Source organism: Orcinus orca, chromosome 2 (genome assembly GCF_937001465.1).
Source record: "Orcinus orca chromosome 2, mOrcOrc1.1, whole genome shotgun sequence".
NCBI lineage: Eukaryota > Metazoa > Chordata > Mammalia > Artiodactyla > Delphinidae > Orcinus > Orcinus orca.
This window is the reverse complement of record NC_064560.1, coordinates 84,693,487-84,700,194: the sequence shown is the minus strand read 5'-3', so window position 1 is coordinate 84,700,194 and position 6,708 is coordinate 84,693,487. Positions and strand designations below refer to the sequence as shown.

General features: G+C 55.7%; 1 long non-coding RNA gene across 1 annotated transcript; it reads right to left on the bottom strand.

The window, feature by feature from the left end:
- Positions 1–958: 958 nt before the first annotated feature.
- LOC125963413 (uncharacterized) lies at positions 959–5,672 on the bottom strand. Its single transcript, XR_007475362.1, has 3 exons — positions 5,545–5,672; positions 5,367–5,421; positions 959–1,646 (listed from the first exon to the last, which is right to left on the bottom strand). It is a non-coding gene; the product is annotated as an uncharacterized LOC125963413 (long non-coding RNA).
- Positions 5,673–6,708: the final 1,036 nt, after the last annotated feature.

Genomic DNA, 6,708 nt, shown 5'->3' with positions numbered 1-6,708 from the left:
GGCCAGCTGTCCTGCAACGTCCTGGTCTCCTCCACACCTCAGCCCTGGCTCTCTTGCCACCAGAAGACTTGTGTTCTGAGGCCACACTTGTTGGAAGGGTTCACTGAGCACTGGGGGGCAGAGTGCTGTGCTCCAGGGGAGACTGGAGGAGGAGGGAGGACACCCCTGTTCTGGGGTGGCAGATGTGGGGCTGGGGGCCCTTGAGGCTGCCTGTGAGAACAGCGGTGACATCACTGAGCTGGGTCATCCTGGCAGGGCCCGGGCTCATGCCATGCCAGCCCTGGCTCTTTCTGGACCTTGGCCTGGGCTCTGTCCCTCAAGAACAGGCCTGTGTGGCCTCCCGAGGGGGCTGGAGAGCCCAGGGAGATGGATCTGTGCTCTGTGATGATGGAGGCTCACAGACGGGGGATGAGATTGACCTCCAGACAGAGGGCAGGCGAGTTAGTGTGGCCACCTTGATGCAACCAGAAAGGATTCCCCTCTTCACAGCCCACCTTTCTGGCACAGTCATTCTCAGCACCCTGGAGCAAGGGGGTCTTTGGTTGCCTAGGGCCAGACCCCAGGCCTCAGCAGGGCAGTATGTGACTGTCGCTCACATCGGCCTAGGTGTCTCAGCCCACCCCGCCATTGGCTCCCGTGGCTCCTGACCACGCTCTGCACTCTCTCTGGTCTCCAGGCCTTTGTCAAGGCTGTTCCCCCACCAAGCATACCCTCTCTGCTCCTTTCTGCCTAGTTAAGTCCTCCCCACTCTGCAGGCTCTGGTTCCATCTGCATCCCAGACTGCTCTGTGACCTTCTGCTTGATCTGCAGCCCCAGCCCCTCCACACCCCTCAGGGGGCCCAGGACCCCCAGACCAGGAAATCAGGAGACAAAGCTGGGAGGCTAAACACCTCCCCCAGGTGAATGCCTGCCCCCACTCTCCTTCCTCTCAGGGTCCTCTCAGAACTCAATGAGATAATGGGTATGAACAGTCATTGGTAGTAATACAGGTTTAATAACATGATGATAATTGTCCCAATTTTCTGAGTCCCTACTTCTGAGCCAGGCATTGTGCTAGGTACTTTCCTTGAATATCTTCTCACAGCAACACTCTGGGGCTGGAGTTTCTATTATCTCCACTTGTCAATGAGGAATTGGAGGCTCAGAGAGGTCAAGCAACCCATCCAAAGTTACACAGCAACTAAGTGACAATCTGGGGACTCTCGAGTCCCTCCCCTCACAATGGGAGGGGGGTTGTTATTATTTTTTTGCCAACCTGTTTCCTTCCCCCTTTCCCCTCCCTCCCTGCCTGTTATCCTCTGCCTGGTGAGTTTGCATCATTACTAGGGCTCAGGGGTCCAATTAGGGGACCTCCCCAAAGGAGCTGACTGAGGCAATCCCTGCCCCAAGGGGGCCTCCCTGAGCCAAAATTTTTTTTTTTTAATTTATTTATTTTATTTATTTATTTTTGGCTGCATTGAGTCTTCGTTGCGGTGTGCAGGCTTCTCATTGTGGTGGCTTCTCTTGTTGCGGAGCACAGGCTCTAGGCACGTGGGCTTCGGTAGTTGTGGCACGCAGGCTCAGTAGTTGTGGCTCACGGGCTCTAGAGCGCAGGCTCAGTAGTTGTGGCACATGGGCTTAGTTGCTCTGCGGCATGTGGGATCTTCCTGGACCAGGGGAACCAAAGTTTTAATTAGCATTTTACAGGCTAAACACTGCCTAATGAGACAGGGGTTACCATCCCATTCTACAGACGAGGCAACCCGAGGCTCAGACAGGCAATCAGCATGTCCAAGGTCACACAACCACTGAGAGGCAGAGCAGGATTTAGACCCAAAGCCCAAGGCCTGTAACCTGGGAAATCATTCCCCTCATGGACCCCACCTCAGGCCACAGAGTGTTGGTCAGTAAGGCCACAGGGCTGCACCCCCAGTCCCTAAAGAGGGAAAAGTGCCCCTCTCTGCTCCCACTCAGCCTCCCCTCAACCTCCCAGAAACCTGAAGGCTCTGAGTGTGGGTGTATGTGTGGAAGACCCTGGAGACCTCTTTCGTGGGGCAGGGCTATGGGTCTAAGCTGAGAAAATGATAAGGAGTTTCTGAGGTTACAGATCTGAGGCACCACCCCCATCCCGCCCAGGCACATGAGGCCTCCTGACCATGACCCGAGCTGGCCTGACTGCAAGCCTCCCCGCTCAGCAGCAGCAGCTGTGCCAGCCCAAAGCCAGAGCCGAGCCCTCGGATGCAGTTGCCTGGTAACCAGCCCTAAGTGATGGAAACCCCAGGGGGCCACTAACGTGGGGGCAGCGCTAACCACCTGGCCCAAACCCCACTGCCCCAGCCGGCCTTAGGAAGGCTTCAATGGGCAGTCTACCCAGCCTGCCCATGGTAGGACAGGAGGGTGCTCCGGCACTGGGGGACGGGGTCCAGGCAGGGCCAGGAGGAGCTGGGTTGGCAGCCTCCCAAGACCTTTGAACTGGGGAGCTGGGGGAAGGTAATTCCCTATGGAGGCCAAAGCCTGACAAAGCGCGGTGGGCACTGGGCAGGAGTCAGGGTTGTGGGTACAGCTTGCCCAGGCCCAAACCACCATCCTGGAAACAGCTGGCTGCTCTGCCCAGGGCACAGAGGCCCGGGGGAGGGGATCCCCAGAGAATGGCCCTGGCTGGGGAAGGAAAGGAGGTGATTAGGGAGGCTGGCAGGAGTCCAGGCTCAGGATGGGGGGAGCAGCCTCCTGCGACACCGAGGGGGAGATGCATCAGCCTCTCCCCTTCTCTCAGGGGCTCCCCCTCCCTGGGCCTCAGTTTTCCTATGTTGGCCGGCAGGCTGCCGCTGGCCTCGGGTTTGCGGTCTTGGGTCCTGAGAGGCTGAGAGGGGAAATGCAGGGGCTTCAGGGAAGATTTTGGCAGCAGAGGCTCCTCTTAGGCTCTCACCTCTGGGCCTGGGGAGGTTTTTCTGCCTTTCTTCCCTTTCAGATGTGCACAGTCCCCCTTTGCCATGAACCCTTCACTCCACAACCACGGCCTGACTTAGCCTTGTGCTGGGCACTGGAGTCCCAGTGCTCAGGCAGACCCAGGCTAGTATGGGAGCCAGGCTTGCAACTAGGTAATGGAGATAAGTTCATGGCTAGCATGGAGATAAGTTCAGAATGCTATGAGGCCTCAGAAGAGGTGACCAGACTGAGCCTGGAGCTCTGGAAGGCTTCTTGGAGGAAGGGGTCTGAGCTGAGCCTTGAAGACCAACAGGAGTTAGCAAAGAAAGAGCTGGACAGGCAGCCAAAGCTCAGGGAGAGCATATTCCAAAGCATGGAGGTGTGACCCGGCTTTGGCTCTGGGGGCTGCAGTGGCAGGCCGGTTGGGGAGGGTCAGTCAGGAGGCAGGCAGAAGCCAGAGTGGGAAACTGGATCCTGAAGGCACTGGGGAGCCATGGGAGACTCCAAGCTGGGGGCAGGGAGGATGACAGGGTCAGATGTGGGCATTAGAAAGACCTCTTTGGAGTCAGGAAGGGAATGTTTCCCACTGCTTCCAGCACCTAGCCAGACCCCCTACCCCACCCCACCTGCCAGTGGCTGGGCTCTATCATAGCCAGAATGGGGGACCCTCCCCTGACTCAAGGCCCAGTACCCTATCCCTCAGGCCTCTATCAGGCCACAGCAGCCCCATCCCCACACAAGCAAACATCACACTGGAGTGTCACGGTCTATTTTTTATCCATCTCTCTCACTGGCCGGGGAAACAGCACCAGGGTCCCACTCACTGCCAGCATAAAGCCTGTGGGTCCTCAGGAGTTGGTGGAAGGAAGGAAGGGAAGGACAGTCAATCCACCCTGGCTGTTAATTAATCAGAGCGTCCTCCCTCTCCTGCAGTAAGGTCCCCAAATTATTGTGTGCAGGCTTTTTTTTCTAGCCAGAAGGCAGGCATGGTCTTCAGAGTGGCCTAGTGAAAAGTCTTCTCCCTTTCTTGGTCTTTGGGATCCCCCTCTGAGAGACTGATTTCCTCTGGAGGTGGGGTCGGGCTCCTCCAGAGTTTGCAGGGGGAGGGTCCCCACTCCCTGCTCACCCAGGAGGAGTAGCAGGTTCCCCCCTCCCCAAACCTGGCCCTCCCTGCAGAAGGAAACCCTGGTTTTCCAGCACATCTCTGGGAAGTGGTTCACCACACGCTGATCAGATGCTATGAACCTGCCCCACCCCAGGTCCTATCTAATCCAGACCCCCTGAGAGGCCCTGAGCCCAGGCTGACAGCCCCTGGTTCAGGGGACCCCTCAGGCTCTGCTTGCTTGAGTGGCAGAGGCTTCCTGACCACCCTTCTCTCAGAAGGGTTTGGGGTCACAGAGTCCTGGGCAGGGGGGAGAGTCCCAGCTCCTCCATTTCTTGGCTATGTGGGCAAGCCGCTTCCCCCTCCACCTCTAGAGCTACCACGGGTTGAGGACTTCCTATAAAAAACAAGCTGTGAACTCCTTGGATCTGCATGAGCCCTGTGACATGTTCTAATCATGCCCATTTGACTGATGAGCAAACTGAGAGGTTACGGGGTTTGTCTAAGGTGACTCAGCTCAGTAGGTCACACCTCAGTTCACTTGTTTTTCACACCCCTGCCTCATATGTTTGTTGTAAGAATTAAATGAGATCATGTCTATCAAGCGATGGACGGCAGGGCCACGTTCAAGGCGGAGCTCCTTGCCTTCTTGCCTTGCCCACCCACCAGCACTGAGATGTTCCTCTGCTGGGCAGGAGGAGGGAAGGGAAGAGGAAGTAGAGAGGACAGAGAGTGCCATAACAGCAATCCGGGGGCCTCCCTGAAGGAGGCAACGTCTATAGCCAGGTCTGAAAGGATTGGGGAGAGCATTGCTGTGTGTCTTGGGAAAAGGCACCACACTTCTCTGTTTCTCTGCCTGTAGGGTGGCTACCAGCACCACATCTCCCTCCCCTGGGGTGAGAAGGAGCTCCTCTGAGGAAAGAAATTTGTAAATAGCAGGGGTGGCCTCATTAGAGAGAATGGCATTGTTATTAATAGCCATGTGTAGGTAACAAGCATAGGTTCAGGAAGCTGACCTCTTACCTCGCCTTCCCAGGGAGCCAGGAGGAGTAATCAGTGTCTGTCTGGGGTGGCGTGGAGGGGGAGAATCTGCCTGTGGAGCCTGTGGAGCCCTGGTGTGTGTGTTGGAGGGGGGGTGGTGAGTGTGAAACCTCCCTTCCAGCCTTCTCTATGCCACTGTTCTTTGTTAACACCAGCCAGGAAGCCCACATAAGGGCAGACTCTTCCCTTCTCTGTTTTTGCTCACACTGTTTCTTCCAGCCACAATACCATTCCTCCTCTCCAAGACCGCAGCCTAATAAACACACAGTGCGGGGCGAGGAGGGGGGGGTTCCCAAGGCAGCCACCTTGTACTGATTACCTTCTTTTATCCAACAAAGGCTTGATAGGCACCTCTCCCAGGCTCTGCACATGACCTTGGGATAGAGAAGAAGAGGGCAAGGTCACGCCTTCAGGAGCTCATAGTCAGCTGATACTCTACAAACTTTTTATGGTTTACAAGCAATTTCCCACACTGATTTTGTTCATTCAACACTCACTGCAGTCTGTGAGGCAGGTTTCATGGTCCCTGTTTTGCAGGTAAGGAAACTGAGTCTCAGAAAGTTACAAAGTGGCTCCCAAGTCCCCTGCCCTGTGATATCTCTTTTGTAGTCCAAGGTGTCTAAGTGATGCCTAAAAGGAATGGAAAAGACAATGATTAAGTGAAGATACTTTGTGAAGTGGTCTCTGAATTAAGACAAGACTCAGTGGGGCCGCAGAATCTTTTTTTTTTTTTTAATAAATTTATTTATTTATTTGACTGTGTTGGGTCTTTGTTGCTGCGTGCGGGCTTTCTCTAGTTGCAGCGAGTGGGGGCTACTCTTCGTTGCAGTGCATGGGCATCTCCTTGCAGTGGCTTCTTTTGTTGCAGAGCACAGGCTCTAGGCATGCAGGCTTCAGGAGTTGTGGCACGTGGGCTCAGTAGTCGTGGCTCACGGGCTCTAGAGCACAGGCTCAGTAGTTGTGGCACACGGGCTTAGTTGCTCTGCGACATGTGGGATCTTCCAGGCCCAGGGCTCGAACCTGTGTCCCTGAATTGGCAGGCGGATTCTTAACCACTGTGCCACCAGGGAAGTCCTGGGCTGAAGATTCTTAATTGGCCCCCTTGGGGTCTCGTCAGGTTCATCTTGGCCGGGGTGGGCTCCGTTCAGGCTCAGAGAGATTGAAGGGAACACCCAGCCCACTGAGCATACAACCCGAGAGTTCTGAGACTAGACCCTAAGAGCTGAGAACACTGCCCTCCACCCAACCCCTAATTACAGGGCAGAGGCGGGGGAATGGGTGTCGTGGAGGGGAGGCCAGGTTGGTGAAGAGCAAAAGTGGGGAAGAACAGCCTGTGAGCTGAGGCTTGGCCATGACTCCTACTTGTCAGCACACAGAAGCACTTTCCTGATCCCAGACTGCTGTGTGACTTCGGGAAAGCCCCAACCTTCTCTGAGTCTCTGCTTGCCAGCTCTCTCCGAACTCTATTTCTAAGAACCCTCCAGCTCTCAGTTAAGTGACACCCTCTCTGCTGCCCCCAGGTGACCTTCACTTCCTCTTCCTCCCTGCAGTGCCCAGCCCCTGCTGCTCTAGCTGCTTCCTTACTCTTGGAACCTGTGGCCTTACGCTTGCTCTGCCCTTTGACTCAGGCAGGCCTGACCTTTGGGATCTGAGCAAGTGGC